This window comes from Erythrolamprus reginae, chromosome 3 (assembly GCF_031021105.1).
Source record: "Erythrolamprus reginae isolate rEryReg1 chromosome 3, rEryReg1.hap1, whole genome shotgun sequence".
Classification (NCBI taxonomy): domain Eukaryota; kingdom Metazoa; phylum Chordata; class Lepidosauria; order Squamata; family Dipsadidae; genus Erythrolamprus; species Erythrolamprus reginae.
Window position 1 is genome coordinate 161,252,214 of NC_091952.1, and position 17,364 is coordinate 161,269,577.

The window sequence follows — 17,364 nt, forward strand, 5'->3', positions numbered from 1 at the left end:
TAAGGTCTCTTCCTTGGGCAGGGGGTTGGACTAGATGACCTGTAAGGTACCTTCCTGTTAATCTGTAAATCCTAGGCCTAAACCAATTATGGACATTGCATGTCTGTATATGTATGCTGGAACATACTATAATTAATTCTCACTTAATGACTGCCTGTTTAACTTTAACTTTAAGTCCAGTACCCTACATTCAACCATTGCAGCATCCCCATTGTCATCGCAATTGAGATTCAGACACTTCTCAACCAGCAGATGATTATGAGTACTGCAGCATCCCACAGTTATGATCACCATTTGCGTGCTTCACAACCAGCTTCCAATGACCAGTCAATACAGAAATTGCCAGTAAAATTTAAAATTGCTAGCAAGTTACAGTCATATTATATCTCACTTAACAACCATGGGTGAGTCACATCATGATCATGAAAGAAATAAGGTTGAAGTCCTATTGTAACCAAACAATGTCTTGTCTTAACAACCAAACTACTTAGTGACTGATCTCAAGTGTGGTTGTTAAACAAGGTTCTACCTGTATGCCTTTAAAGTAGAGGAGTGTTAAGATTATAGAAACATAGAAGACTGATGGCAGAAAAAGACCTCATGGTCCATCTAGTCTGCCCTTATACTATTTCCTGTATTTTATCTTAGGATGGATATATGATTATCCCAGGCATGTTTAAATTCAGTTACTGTGGATTTACCAACTACGTCTGTTGGAAATTTGTTCCAAGGATCTACTACTCTTTCAGTATTGTTTATGCTTAATAATACCAATTAACATTTAAGTTATGCATTGGGGATCAAAATAAAGAAGTGAACAGAGAGAAGACAAAATTACATATAATTTATAACACTATTTCCCAAGAAAAAGAAAAGAAATTTCCTTCTCCTCATCCTCAACATTATTTTCTGCAGAAAAAAAGAGAAGCACACATACATACATATTAATCACAGATAAGCGTCCTATCAAACAGGAAAACAAACTTTATCCAGCTATCAGCTCTTGTTTACTTTATTAGGTACACAGAAATTCCCATTAATACCAAGGTTACAAGGTTACAAGGATGCTGGGACATGTAGTTTAATAACAAATGGGAAAGCACCAGATTGGAGAAAGCAAGTAGATAGATCGGGGCTGAAATTCAAAACGATATACCAATTATTATACACAAAACAATAAAAGAGGTACACAAATACTTACAATAGAGCAATAAGAGTCATATTGCTCTTATGTAAGTATTTGTGTACCTCTTTTATTGTTTTGTGTATAATAATTGATAGAGCTTCTTTTTGTAGGTCATTAAGGCAAAGAAGTGACATCGACTTGGCAATGCCCACCCACCCAGTCACATGACCACCAAGCCATGCCTACAGAACCATCAGGGAAAATTTTTGAATTTTATCCCTGTTTTGTATCCTAGCAACTCGAGGAGCTGCCTTGTGCAGGAATGGAGTTTCTCCTTTTATCTCTGCATTATATGCTACACTAGGCGCCATGGTAGCACAGTGGTTAGAATGCAGTACTGCAAGCTAATTCGCTGCTCATTCCAGGAATTTGATTCCAAGCTTGAGGTTGACTCAGTCTTCCATCCTTCTAAGGTCAGTAAAATGAGGACCCAGATTGTTGGAGGCAATATGCTGACTCTGTTAACCACTTATAGAAGGCTGTAAAGCACTGTGAAGCTGTATATAAGAAGTGTTCTTGCTATTAGCAACCATTTTGTGAAATCTAAGGCAAAGAACTTTTCTTATTCCCTGATGATTTGAAATACAGGACATCATGCAAAGCTATCATTCTTCTACAGACCACTCCACTGAAGGATTAAGACCATGAATTGTTGCAAATGATTAGTTCACACCGTTACAAGTCCATTGCAGTAGCTCAGAGTCAGTGACCATAAATACTAAACTACTTACAGAAACAGACACATATTTTAGGATTTAGCTTCTTTTCTTAGATGTATTAATGCTTAGAAATACAACTCTTCAATGGCAGCTGATATGGCTTTTTTTTTTTAATAGAACAAGAGCCCTGTAGTTAAACTTTATGATCCTCATCTTCCATATATTACAAAAAAAGAAAATACAGCAGAAATCAGACCTCAATTTGTCAGGCTGATGGATGTATTTTAAAAACCTTGATAAAGCAAAGATAGCTATCAACGCAGAATGTTTTTTTTTAATTTTTCAGGAGCTGCTATAAGCTATTTTTGACATCTGCTGTTGATTCAAGAATATTTATTGTGGATTGTCCCAGAATACAGAATAGTAGAGAATACTAATATTTTAAGGTCAAAGGTAGATGTGAAAAAGACTCTTGATTCGTTCTACTCTTCCTTCTAATATTTTGGCAATCCAATCCATGTCAATTCACTGTATATCTCCTGTTCTCCAAAAGCATTTTGTTTAAAGGTAGTTATGTCCAATTATTGGCCCACAGGCCGTATGTGGCCCAACACCATCCCACAAGATTATATGTGTGTGTGTGTGCGTGCATGTATGTAGGTACACACACACACACACACATATATATATATACATATACATACATACATACATACATACATACATACATACATACATACGAATAACAATTAACTATATTATATATTTTATTTATGGCCCAAGACAATTCATCTTCACTGAATGTCCAGTGATGGCGAACCTTTTTTCCCTAGGGTGCCGAAAGAGCAGGAGTGCACGCTACTGCACATGCATGAGTGCCGACACCCATAATTCAATACTTGAGAAGGGCAAAAACACCTTCTCCCCCACACTCCCTGGAGGCCTTTCTGAGGCCAGAAACAGCCTGTTTCCCAACTTCTGGTGGGCCCAGTAGACTCGTGTTTTGCTCTCCCCAGGCTCCAAAGGCTTCTCTGGAGCTGGGGTGTGTGGTAAAAATGCCTTTCCCTATAAGCTCCCCCACTGGAGGCTATATGGAAGCCAAAAACACCCTCCCAGAGCGTCTATGTGAGCCAATATCAGCTGGACGGCACACACATGCATGTTGGAGCTGAGCTAGGGCAACAGCTTGCGTGCCAGAAGATAGGTTCACCATCATTGGCCAAGGCAAACCAAAAAGTTAGACTCCTATGGTTAAATTCTTTTCACATATTATTTATACAAAATAAATATGTATTGTTGGAAATCTTATGGTATTTATGGTATTCTACCACCTACTGACCCCTCTCTTTATTACAACATCTTTAGATGACTCCTATCTCTATTTCTGTGAATATGGGAGTTCTCTTTAGGTATTCTAATTAATGGAAATAGGCTAGCGTACTTCCCCACATGTTTACATTTTGCACAAATGAACTCTTAGGGGGGAAAACATAGAGTAGAAGTTGCTTGGAGATTGTAGGTATAGGTAAAGTAGAAGCATAGAAATATGGAGTGCCAGTAAGTCACAATTCAGAGTCAACATGTCACTAAGCAATGCTCATTTAAACCATAGCAGGAGGGGACAATTACTATAATTATCTTCCTTATGGGATTTCTGGAAGTGTGCACTGAAACAGAATGTTAGATCCGATGGAAACTTTGTTTCAGCAGGACTATTTTTCCCCAGGCATATAATGTTTATTTGTCCTAATTATCCTTAAAGTGGAAGCAAGTAAAGTGTTGGATATTACCTCCTAAGGAACAATCCCCAATACCTCTTTGCATAAACTTCCTTCTACTTGTGAGGGTCAAATTACATACAGTAATGTGTCAGGATTGCATATGATAATCTTTTGTCTGTTATCTTTGTTTCTGCTTGGATCCCTCTCTTCATTTCTTGGCCTTGCTGCATTAAGTGACAAGATCTCAACAACAGAATACCCTACGCAACTAGACTTACAATCTTAGGTTTAGAAATCTTGGAACCAGGGGTGGGAAGCAGGCAGGACGGGGTGGAACACAGTTCCACCAGCGGAAATGAAGATGCGTCCACAGCTCCAGCTGATTGGCGGCTGTCACTTCCTGGATTACTGGTCTCGGCTCAGCTCTCCTTTCTTCCCCTGCTGCTGCTGCTACATCTGTGCTCCTTGCTTTTTTCCTCTTTCCTCCTGCCTGGCCTTGGACGAGCTTCCCTCTCTCCTGCCTGGCTCACATCCAGCCTCACGTGACCACCTCCCGCCTGAGGTTCAAGCAGAAGGCATGGGTGGAAGTGGCGTTGGCAGCATTTATGTTTCTGGCAGCACCCATTCGCCTAGCTATGCAGCCTGAGGCAGGGGGACAACCCAGGAAGGAGAGCGCAGGAAACGCGAAGCAAATTGTCACCCCAGTGAGTGACACTGGTAAGGTTGTAAGTCGAGAAATTAACAGTTCACTTGAATGATAATGATCGTTCAAGCCACTCCCACCTGGTCACATAGCAGGCAAGCCACTCTTACCCAGTCACATGACCATTAAGCCACATCCACAAAATAAGCCACACTCACAGTGTGGCAGTAAAAGTTTTGGCTGCCCATTACTGCTGAGAAAGACGTCGTCTTAAACACAATCTAAGCATAGCCCATAAAATCACCTGCTACATCATCCTTCCTGTCAACGAATACTTCAGCTTCAACCACACTAACACACAAGCACACAACAGATACAAATTTAAAGTAAACAGCTCTAAACTCAACTGCAGGAAATACAGCTTTAATAACCGAGTAGTTGATGCATGGAACACATTACCAGACTCTGTAGTATCATCACCTAACCCCCAAAACTTTACCCTCAGACTATCCATTGTTGACCTCTCCTGATTCCTAAGAGGTCAGTAAGGGACGTGCATAAGTGCACCAGCGTGCCTTCCGTCCCGTCCTAATGTTTCTTTTTTACTAGTATTATTATTATTTATTATTATTATTTATTAGATTCGCTTGCCACCTCTCTCTGAAGAGAGCTCTCCTCTATGAATATTATTATATCTTTGTATACCACCAATATGTACTTCACAAAACAAACAAATAAATAAATAAGAATTTGGCTAATTTGAATAAGAATATAGATATTTATGTGAACCAGCTTTACTGACCTTTCTGTTTTGCTCACTCTATTCAAAATATGATAAAGCTTTGTTCATTTACCACAAAATTCCATCATGGTACACAGGGGTGGTTTCTTTTTTCTTAAAACTACCACTCTGTGGTCATAGCTTATTTTGTGCATTCAGCTGCAATCAGAGTATAAGACACACCTGAATTTTCAGCCTCTTTTAGGGAGAAAAAAGGTGTGTCTTACACTCAAAAAATTCTTTCTTTCTTTCTTTCTTTCTTTCTTTCTCTCTCTCTCTTTCTTTCTTTCTTCCTTCCTTTCTTTTTTCTTTATTTCTTTATTTTGATTTATATGCCACCCCTTTCCGAGGACTGAATGTTGTTTCAGCTCTATGTATGGAAATGTTGAGAAGGATTGAGCAATGGGGTAGATACTCAGATTGTGACATTAAAGTTATTTTGGGATGGTGTCAGCCTTAACTTTGCTATCTTTTCCTGTACTGGGAAGGAAATTATTATGCTAGTCCTGCCAGTGCAGCTGGGAGCTCAAAGTATTTCAGTTCTCTGAAAATGAGCTCAAGGCTGATCTCATGGTTGGTTCAACCTTTGGGCCAAATGCAAGTCTCTTGTCAGGGAATACATTAGATCAAGGCCAGGAGATAGAGGGATTGGCCTAGATGTTTGTTTGTTTGTTTGTTTGTTTATTTATTTATTTATTTATTTATTTATGAAAATTGGATGTGTGTGTATGTAGACAGAGAGAAGACTAATATCATTTATTTCATCTTCTTTCTCTATAGACTGCCTATTTCCTTGGTGTTGCATGTTACCAGGTTAGATTGGCTGTGCTCTGTCTGCTAATTAACTGAAGTAGAATGGCAGATTGAATCTCAGTAGGTTCAAGGTTGTCTCAGCCTTCCATCCTTCCAAGGTCAGTAAAATGAGGACCCAGATTGTTCGGGGCAATATGTTTACTCTCTGTAAACTGCTTAGAGAAGGCTGTAAAGCACTGTGAAGTAGTATATAAGTCTAAATGCTATTGCTATATTGCTATAAAGCTCTTTCCTTGGCAGACTCTGCTTTTGAGAAAGGTTTTCATGGGAAAATAAATGTGACTTATCAACTAGTTATGCCAAAATTTCCTTTCACCTGGAAAAAATTAAGAGATCAGAGACAGAAAATGACGTGAATGAATAAGGGAAAGGTTCACTGATCATTCTTTTGTGTAAAGTCCAAAAGATGCATAGTTAGTCATGATTGCCTGTCTACTGTAATATTCCACAAAGCCAAGAAATGAGATTCTTTTTCCACCTAGAAAAGGTCAAATTTGCCAACTTTGCTAACATACCCCAGATAACTCCTGGGGGGGGGGGAGTAAAATTACAACAAATCAAGGGCAATGGTGGGTTGTTCCTAGTTCAGTCCAGTTCTGCGAACAGGTAACGACAGTGGTGGGAGGCTCTGGCCACCCATCTGGGACACTTCTGCGAATGCACAGAAGGGCACATGAGCAAGTACACACGCATGCAAACCAGTATCAACAAGTCTTAGAACCCACTACTGCTGAGGGATTGTTTTTCAGCATCAGGTAAAGGTTATAGAAAAGTAAGTGGTAAATTAAAAGACAATGTATAGTTTTGCTGGAGACTGCAATAATATTTCAACCATCTCTGCAGGTGAAGGAAGAATATTTCAACAATTCTTTTCAACAATTTATTCCTATGAAACACGTGGAAATGAACAGTTCAAGTTTGAAAAACATTCTGTCATCCCTGCTACATTCATTACATTGGTCACGAGTGTGGCAGATATATCATCCATTTCAATAATTCCCCGTTAACATATATGGGCCTTTTCCTCCAAATTAAAAATCAAAACAGATGGGATCAAACTGATTTGCTTTTAAATCTCAATTCACCAATTCCAATTGAATAATGCATATGAATAGACTGATTCATAATCAATGAATCCTAGCCAAAATCCTTCATATTAATCCTAGCCACAAACCTTCATATTCCTTGAGAGAGAGTTAACATTCAGAGGAGGTGCTTTGGAAGATAAAAACAGCTGTGGAAGTTTTTTTCTGGCTGTCTTCACATGCACCTGCATGCATAGCCTGTTTTCCTAAGAAACACAGGTGAAACTAAAAAAAGTTACAATATTGTGCAAAGGTTCATTTATCTCAGTAAATTTTAAAAGTTCATTTATTTTTCCTGGTAGATGACCCTGGACTTAATGAAGCATAGTGGACCAACTCCAGCAGATGACATGTGTTGTGGTTAGCTCTGGCCCTGCTCCTGCCCCAAGGACTGTGGATGTGGGGGAGACATCCACATGCTGCAGGTGTGTTTTGCCTCCGGTGGAATCTGCTGATGAAGGCTCCTCAGACCAATAAGACATGAGTGACAGGGAGGAGGAGAGTGTGGCAGACAGCTCAGAAGGAGATCAATTATCTAGTTCCTCCTTGGATTCAGAACAAGAGTTAATGATACAACCACGCATGCGGAGAGCAATGCATAGGCAACAACAACTGAGAGATTATTATCAAAGAAAATGAGGCCACTTGTGGTTGGGTGGGGCTGTAGTAATTAGTGAGGTTGCTAGAAATAGCAGCTTGTGGGTTTGGCCATTGTGGAGGATTATCTGATCATTGTGTTTCGTGACTGCTTTACTGACTTTGACCTTTTGTGTGCTGCTTTTTCCCCGCTTGGAAACTAAACCAGAGCAAAGTGTGTTTCACTTTGTGAAAGAAGAAGGACTATGAATTGCCTCACAGCTGCAAGCTAGGTATCACAGAACTGATAAGGGACTTGTACAAATTACCAGTTTGTTTGGAGGCCAGTGCTCTTTGCTATACCAAAAGAGAGCTTAGTTTATGTGAATTTTCATTATAAAGAACATTGTTTTGAATTTTCAAACGTATGTGTGTCTGAAATTTGTACCTGTGAATTTTTGGAGGAGTGTACCAGAGAGCCCGACAGAACAACATGGCTCCCCAAATCAACAGAGACTGTGGAAACTTTTGCATCTCATTTGGAAACCAAGGACCCAGAGTATGGAGAAACAATGGAGAGGTACAAACAACAAGATGCTTGAGGTCTAGTGTGAAGTCTCCACAATCTGTGTTGATTTGGGAGCCATGTCATCTGCTGATGTTGGTTCATTGTGCTTCATTAAGTCCAGGGTCAATGCAGCCATCTAACAGGAGATTTTGGAGCACTTCATGCTTCCTTCCGCAGATGAGCTTTATGGAGATGCTGACTTCAATTTTCCAGTTTTGGTGCTTTTAGCACCTGCCCACACTGCCAAAAGCACCAAAACCTGGATCAATTGCCCTGGATTACTGTGCTTGATCGGCCAGAAAACTTGCCTGACCAGAACCCCATAGAGAATCTATGGGGCATTGACAAGAGAATGATATGAGACATGAGTTCAAACAATGCAGAAGAACTGAAGGCATCCTGGTCTCCTATAACACTTCAGCAGTGCCACAGGTTGATAGCTTCCATGCCACACCCCATTGAGGCAGTAATTGCTGCAAAAGGACCCAAACCAAATACTGAGTACACATGCATGTTTATACATTTCAGAAGTCCAATATTATTTTATGTACAATCCTTATTTTATTGATCACATGTAATTCTAATTTTCTGAGATGGTGGATTTGGAGTTTTCAAATCACAGCTTGATCTATCTTGCCTTGCATGTAATGAGTCTCATCTATCTATCTATCTATCTATCTATCTATCTATCTATCTATCTATCTATCTATCTATCTATCTATCTGATTTCTATGCTGCCCTTCTCAAACGACTCAGGGCGGCTCTCATATTACATTTCAGCTTTTAAGTTGCATTACTGAAATAAATGAACTTTTGCATGATATTCTAATTTTTCGAGTTTCATCTGTATAGAGAAGCTATGTATACAGGTGCAGAATAGTTTTCAAAGTTATAGAAGTCTGGAAAAAGATGTGGCCTCTTTAAATGATTTGGAGAAAGCTACTTCATACAGGTTTCTACTTCTTTTGAAGAATTTGCAGAGATTTAATATGAATTGTAAATTCCATACCAACATTCAATCTTTTGGCTCCAGAGGGTTTATCAATCAAAACACAAAAGAACATATATCTGTGCTGTTCAAAATAGTCTCTGACTTTTGCTGGGAGGTCTAGGAGCACGGCTGAATTAAATATTCTGCTACAGATACTTTACAGACAGAATTCTGGATATACACAGAAAAGAATATGTTCTGAACATTGTGGCCCAAGTGCTTTCTCCTCCTCCTCCATCCCTCCTTCCTCCCTTCTCTTCCTCCTCCTCCATCATCTAGGGATGGACAAATATCAGGACTATGAGTGATCTACAATAGACTCCATCATTTATAAGGTATTAATTGCTGAGAAAAGGGCAGCAGTTGAAATGTCCCTCCACCCAAATAACTGAATAAATCTTTTCTTTAATTCTTTTTGTATGCCCACCTAACTGCACCACAACAATGTTATATCTGTCTCCGTTATTAGATACAGTGGTACCTCTACTTATGAACTTAATTCGTTCCGTGACCAGGTTCTAAAGTAGAAAAGTTTGTAAGTACAAGGAATTTTTCCCATAGGAATCAATGTAAAAGCAAATAACGCGTGCAAACACATTAGGAAAGAAATAAACGCTCGTAATTTGGGTGGGAGGAGGAAAAGGAAGAAGAGGAGGAGGACAGTTGCTGCTGAAAAAAGAAGGTGAGGTGAGGGGAATAAAAAAAATCCAAACTTTAAGGCTTAAAAAAAAAGGCGGTGAGGAGGAGCACGCGCCTCCCATGCACCCGGCGCAAGGCTGTCTCCCATACACTGAGCCAGAGAGAGAAACCCAGGCGGGCAAGAGGGGGGAACCTCCCGTTCCTTTGACTGAAAGGTGGTGGCTGCTTCTACCTGTAGCCAGCACCTTTCCTTCACTGTATTGACTCCTCAGTTTGGCTGAAGCCGAGTTGATCCAGCCAGGGCAAAGTGCCCCCTTTTGCCTTTCCACACCCAGATGCTCCAAGAGGCAACCTTGCGCCGGGTGTATGGTAGGCAGCGCGAGGGAGTCGCCACTGTGAAGTGTTTGCTCTCCAAGCACCAAGAGTAAGGAAAATGCTCCGTTTGCTCTGGGCTGCCCAGAGTGAAGGGAGCATTTCTTTTCTCTGGGCATTGGCAGAAGTTTATTCCCTCTCCAAGCACCCAGAGAAAGGAAATGCTTTGTTTGCTCTGAACTGCCAAAGCCTCCTTAAGTGCCACTGAAAGGATCCTCTGGCAGCCCAGAAAAGCCGAGATGGCGAGGGATTAAAGGGGGAATGGCAGGAAACTGGCCTTCTTGCCGCTCTTAAATTTCCTGGGAAATTTTTCCAGGTTTGGGTTCTTAAGTAGAAAATGGTTCTTAAGAAGAGGCAAAAAAAATCTTTAACACCCGGTTCTTATCTAGAAAAGTTCTTAAGTAGAGGCGTTCTTAGATAGAGGTACCACTGTATTAGAATGTGAAATGTGAAATCTACCACTAAATTAAAAATCTTCCATTATTTTTATAATTGTTATTTCCAGGGCAAAATACTGGCTAATCCATTTTTCTTTTCCCAGTTCTGGTGGATTCAGTACCTTTATTTTCTTCTGGTCATGCCTCTTTGGGACAAGTTGTCTTCTGAAGAAGAAGATGAGGATTGGGACCTGAAGGAAATAATAATGTAGAGTTTTTTAACACCGTGGCATGTAAGCCTTTGGTTTGGTAGCAGGAATTTGTCTTGCTTTCCTGATGCTTCAATGCTGACTTTAGAAATAGCATTTCATCATGGGTTTGTAAGGCCTTGGATTGTGTTATGCCCTGGTTTAACAATTTCTTGAAGTTCTTTATTACTGAGCTTAGTCCATAAACTAGATACTCTGAGTCCTGGTTTGGAAACTGAGAATTTGAGAATAGTAAGCAGTTCATCTTCCCCTTGTTTCGCTAAACATGCATTGAATGGTCACCCAAATCAATATTTACTTCTTTCAAACCTCTACCTCTTGTAGGAAAATATATTTCTGAGACAAAATTGTATACAGGATGCACTGTTATGTACTGAAAGTTACACATGGTTTTACCCAGCATTTGAGTGGGAGAATGCTCAAATGCTATTGGTTGGTCTGACAGCTTCCTATAAAAGTCTATCTGTCAAACTGACAGTTGTTGATTGTCTTGATCAGTTGTCAAGTAAAGTGTTACCATATTTTTTAAGAGTATAAGAAGCACCTTCCCTCCTCCCCCCCACCAAAAAAGAAGGTGAAAATGTCAGTGCATCTTATACACCAAATACAAATTTTTGGCTTCCTGAAGTTTTTTGCAAAAATAAATATGGCCGATTTTATGCAAAAGAGGGTTTGGTAGGCTTGCAGAGTGCTCCTGGGAGCTAGGGGAAGGCAAAAACACTCCTGTTTTTGTGAAAAAATGGGCAAAGAAAGCCTATTTTTTTTTCAAAAATGGAGCAACCTGCACACATCCCAAACCCTCTGCACACCTCATTTTTGGGGGGGAGGGGAGGTGAAAAATAGGGCATTTTTTTTTTTTGCAAAACTAGGGGTGTTTTTGCCTTCCCCCAGCCCCCAGGGGCAATCTGCAGGATTCCCAAACCCACAGTGTGCCCTAGAGGGGAGGGCTACTATGTACTAAGTTATACATGGTTTCATCCAGGTCCAGCGTTTGAGCGGGAGAATACTCAAATGCTATTGGTTGTTGTGTCTGACAGCTCCCTATAAAAGGAAGCTATAAAAGGGCTAGCTGTCAGATTGTAAATTGCTGGTCTTGAACAGTTCCCAAGTAAAGAGTTACATTGAAGTCTGTCTCCTACCATAATTCCTACAATCTAACATGCACCTTCTGGGGGAGCCTTTTTTTAAAGCAGAATTTATGGAATGGATTTAATTCCTTAATAGTTTTTTTAATCTTCTTTCATCCATTTGACAGCTGATGTCATTGAGCTTTTCCTGCCAACCCTGTATTGCCTTTGGAACAAATAGTAAATGTTGAGTCCTTTAATAGAGTACTAACAGTGTTTATTAGAGCTGCAAGCTTTAATTGGATAAAACAGTAGATTAATTAACTCAAGCTTTTGTTGATTATTTGGTGAGGGCAAATGCTAATCAGCAGAACTGCAAGTTAAGACACATTTGTTTGTTTTTGAAAGTTATTTTGATTCTCATGTGCATCCAGAAAAAATGGAATGAAAAAAAGAGAAACAATTAAAGGTGGCTTTGTCTTGAAACAATGTGTTATGATTATTAAATTGCATATTACCCTACACTTTATTCTGCATACTAAGAAGGATTTTGGTAATATGCACAAACATTTAAATGCAGTTGATTACATTAGTTACAAAGCAGATTATTAATCAGATAGGACTGAAATCAGGATTCTTAAGGAATAAGGGCACAAAGTACAGACAATCCTAACTCTCTTTAGATTCACCTCTGTCATCATAAGCCATCACATCAACATACTATGTAATAACTTGTTTTTTATTATAAATCATGAGTTACAACTGATCAGGGCAGAAGAATGCAGAAGATGATGATAGCATGTCAGTGGAATCCAAGGTGGGTAATCAAAGCTCATGTCACAAAAAATCACGGAAAATCTGTAAACTTCGGTGCCGCTTTAAAAAAAAATCCTTTTATCAAAATTCTGGGTCTCTACTTCTTTGATCAGTGCTGAATCTCTACTAGAACCGAGGGGGAGGGGGAATGCCACTCCAGTAGTGGAAATGGAGCTGTGCGTGCAGCTTCATTACCGGCCACAATGCATGCGCCGTGCACATGCAACCGGCATGATTCCGGTAAAAATCACTATTTTTTTTGCTTCCACGCATGCGCGGAAGCAAAGAAACTGACAATTGGTAAAATCCTTCATTCACGAGCATCCTTGCAGGAGATTTGGCTTCTGTGCATGCACAGGAAGCCAAATCTCCTGCCGGGGACATGAGTGCACGCCAGGAACACGTGCGTGTGCTAGGAGCATATGCATGCTCATGCTGCATTCCGGGAGCACCGGGCGATTGTGGCCCACCGCTGACTAGAACAAAGTAAAACAAATCAGCAACTGAGAATTTTTGAAAATGAAGCAAGACAACATTTCTACCCCTCTGTTTATATCACTGTGTTACTGCCATGTGCCCTCTGACTCTTAAAGTAGAGGTGGGTTTTAGCAGGTTCTGACCACTTCTGGAGAACCGATAGTGGAAATTTTGAGTACTTCGGAGAATCGATAAATACTACTTCTGTCTGTTCCTCCCCCCACCACCATCTATTCCCTGTCTCCCAAGTCCCAGCTGAGCAGGAAGAAATAAGGATTTTGCAGTAACCTTCCCCTGGAGCATGGAGGGAGTGGAGATTTTGCTGTATCCTTCCCCTGCCATGTCTACCAAGTCACACCCACAGAACCAGTAGTAAACATTTTTGAATCCCACCACCGCCTTGAAGGACTGATTTTAAAAGCAAAGACCATAAAACATTTTACCCTTGAGATAAATAACCCTATAGGCAAGAGAAAGATAAGCTGACATGTACAACAGTTTATATTGTAAACCACCATATTGTTATAAATTGCAATGTCCATATTTGCTTCACCAGCACATTAAGTAAACAAATATGTTATTTGCAGAAGCAACATTAAATTGTTCCACATTGTGGCCTACTTTAAGTAAATCAGTGGGACTTATTTCTTTGATAAATATTGTGAGGATTTGGGGTTTTTTAAAAAAAAAATCTATCCCAATTAATGTTAGCAATACATTTAGTAATAGGGGCTTTACAATTATCAGTACAATAGTACTACTATTAATTGGGTAATCATCACAGCTGCATGTATCTCATAATATCAATATGAATTGGTAATCTCAAATCACCCCAAACACAATACTTATGAGGAATTTTGATTACACTATCTATGGGCCCCATGATGTGAGGGTGATCCTTCCCACCTCTCATGTACTACCAATCTCATAATATTAACAGGAATGCTCAACAATTTGTTTACTTGAGTAGTTTCATCAAAATACTTTAGCATCTTCGAAAATAGTTTTATTCTTCAAAAAAACATCAGATTAAAGTTTATGCCAACACAAACATTAGCAGAAAGCTTGGGAAACTACAGTTAATGTAATTGTATTATTACTTTTTAGGCAATTATTATATAATGATTGTAAAATAATATAAAGATTTAAGAGCTACAATAAAATATAGGAAAAATGACAATAAGTGCTTAAAATTGCATTATAAAACAGCAACCATTGTCATCCTCCTCATTGAAAAAGATACCTCTTGAGCAACTGGCAAAATGGCTACATTAATAATGACTTCAGGGTAAGTAATTCTAGTAAATTAATTAAGAAGGTCATAAAGTGGATAATTTTCTTTTTGTAAGAGCTATCCAAAACTTTAAAGAATATGGTGGTGCTTACCAAGAAAGACATTCCAGAAATACTGGGGGGGAAATAATCACTGATTCTTAAGTATCTTATCTCTTGAGAGTTAGATTTTGTATACAATCTGGAAAAGAAAATTCCATATACAAATCTGGAAAACATCTCTCATCAAATTCAAGCATGTTATGATAAGAGGAACCTTATTGTGAAGTTACACTCCAAAATTAATTCAAATGGGCGAAATCAAATAAGTGTATTTGAGAGGATTCTGGCCCCAAGGCTTCTCCGTACTGAAGGAGCGGGTCCAGCAGTCACATGGGTTGCTCATGTCCAATCCGGTGGAACTGAGCCTAGTATTAAAAAAGCTTGCCGGATCCGCCCCTTCCCCAGAATTCGCTCAGTTCGCATATCCTGCGGTTGTATGTGATAGCTCGTTCAACATTCTAACACCTTCCCTTCGATCTTTTCCTTCAAAAAGTAGTAAGATTTATTGTCTTTTATTATTTACTTGCACTAATTGCGCCAGCCGTTTAAAAGAAAAAAAGAATAAAAGCGGCTAGGCTTTTTTCCTTGGGAGAAGTTGCGGTTTCGTTTTCCCCCGGCGGTTTTGCCGGTTACGATTCCTGCGGCCGCTTGTGGATTCTTCCAATCCCTTGGCCTGGAGGTCCCGGTGCAAGTATTTATCCATTGAATTATTGATTATTTATTGTATACAAAAATATTAAGGGCTTATAAAATACCTCCTGCGGAGTGAGACGCCTTCTAGTCTCCTGGACTTAGTCGATCGCTTTCCCCTTAAGAATTTCTACGAAGCGATTTTTTCGGCGCGAAGGCCTTCGCGCCCTTTTTTTAAAAATCTAGGCCTCTCGTGTTGGCCTTCTGCCAGCCGCGTAGGCCTCAGTCCACCGCGTGGATCCGGGAGCGGGCCTTGGGGGTCCCAGGCTAAATTCTCCACCGGCTAAGCCTCCAACCAGAGTGCCTTGGTTTTACTTAATTACAAAGTTTAGGGAGGCTGGCCCCGCTGGATTTGGGGGCACGAACTCTGGGTTTGCCCAGATTGTCCTCACTCTTCAGCAGCTTCGAGGCCTCGAAGCAGGATCCATTCCTCTTGGGAAGTCCTTGAAATTCTTCTCCTCATTATTTAATTATTGGCTCAGCCTTGTCTTCTGTTAATTGTCAGACTATGGCTTCTTTTCCCAAGAGAGGCACAACTAAAGGTCCCAGAGAGGCCAGGCCTACAGGCGATGAGATTACCAGTATCCCCCAGGCCTCTTCCTCCTCTTCTCCAGGGGCCCGCCCCTCGACCAAAGTCACCAGGGCCGAGAAGAGAAGGGACCTAGCCCTACAAAAAATTCATGACAAATCAGCCAAACGTTTGAAAGTGCAGGCCCAAGTAATCGGTAGTCAAGACCCACCAGAGGCCTCTAGTCTGCCTCCCTCTGGGGTCCCTGTGTTATCTCTGGATGAGCCAAACCTAGACAGACCCCAACCTAACCTATGGGGCATAGGTCCAGAGGAACCAGATATTATTGAAGATTCCCCCCAGCCAGGATCTTCCCAGGCCTTTAGGAATTCTTCTGCCATTTCTGCTGATATTTCCAGTTTACCTCCTGAGTTCCAGTCTATATTTGCTGTGCTGTCCAAAGCCATTGATGCCAAACTCTCTACCATCAATGAGCTTCCCTTACCTCTTCCTCCTTCTCGTTCCTCCCGCCCCTTGGGTTCTTCCCCAGCGGTCAGAGCTCCTATTCAGGATGATTCAGAATCCTCCCAGGATGAATATGAGGATGTAGAGGAGGATGAAGACCCTTTTCAGGGATTATCAGAGGATGAGGAATCCCAAATAAAGGTCCCTCCTCCAATTACTATTTTTCCTTCTCAACTATTCAAATCTCTCCTCCTCAAAGCTAGAATTTCTACGGGATTAGCGGCCCAGGAGAAACAAGCCTCCACTTCCACTGATCCCCCGGAGGAGAATCTACCTTACTTCACAGAGGAACAGGAGGATAACGAGGTAATTCCTATGCCTAAACTGTTTAAAGATGCCTTACTCAAACAGTGGGATTTTCCAGCCTCTGGCCTTAATCCCTCTACCAAGGACAGAAAGTTGTATAAACTCTCTTCTTCCTATGAAGAGCTTCTATCCTTTCCCAAACCAGATGAACCTGTCAAGATTCTTCACTCGGCAGCGGCTGTGCCAGGCGAGGCGGAGGAAGTCCTCCGCCCAGAGGACAAGCGCATCGAGCAAATGCTCAAAAGAGGATTCACCGCTGATTCCTGGGCTATTAAAAGTTCTGCAGCGGCCTCCTTCTTCTCCAGAGCCATGCTGCTGTGGCTTCGCCAACTTCAACAGCACATTCCTCCCGATGACTTGAGAGGTCAACAAGACTTCAACAAGGTCTTTGCAGCTGCCCAGTACGTGGCTGATGCCACCTTACAATCTACTAGATTTTCTGCTAAGTCTATTGCAGCTTCTACAACGGCAAGAAGACTCCTATGGATTCGCCCTTGGCAAGCGGGAGTTCGCCAAAAGTGGCAGTTATCCCAGGGCCCCTTAAAGCGCGACCTTCTCTTCGGTGATCTTCTGGATCCACTCCTCACGGAGACCTCGGACAAGAAGAAGGTTTTGGGTCCAACCACGAAAAAGGTTACCAAAACGCAGTCCTTTCGTCGCCCAGGGCGCCAGCAAGAGCAAGCGGCTTCCTATCAGAGATCTCCAGGTCAGTATTCCCCCCGCTTTCGTTCCCAAGGCAGGAACTCCAGGGGTAGAGGGTTTCGTTTCCAAAGGGGAGCTTCCTCTAACAGGGCTTCAAAAAAACCTAGATGGTAATCTTACCTCCATTCCCATAGGGGGTCGCCTGGCTCATTTCGCCTCTAATTGGCGTCTCTCCTCCAAGGACCCTTGGGTCATTGACACTGTTCAATCAGGCCTTCTTTTAGAATTTATTTCTCCTCCCCCAAAACGTTTTATTTC

At 41.0% G+C, this 17,364-nt stretch overlaps 1 protein-coding gene across 2 annotated transcripts in view; it reads right to left on the reverse strand.

Annotated features, from left to right (window-relative positions):
• Positions 1-17,364, reverse strand: part of CDH12 (cadherin 12) — an 896,151-nt gene that overhangs the window by 675,490 nt on the left and 203,297 nt on the right. Inside the window, exon 2 of one of the 2 annotated variants that reach the window (XM_070747113.1) lies at positions 10,594-10,662. The exons of the other annotated variant lie outside the window; for it this stretch is intronic. The gene's annotated coding sequence lies outside the window, so the exon portion shown is untranslated. The remainder of the gene's footprint in view (positions 1-10,593; positions 10,663-17,364) is intronic. 2 annotated transcript variants of the gene reach the window in all.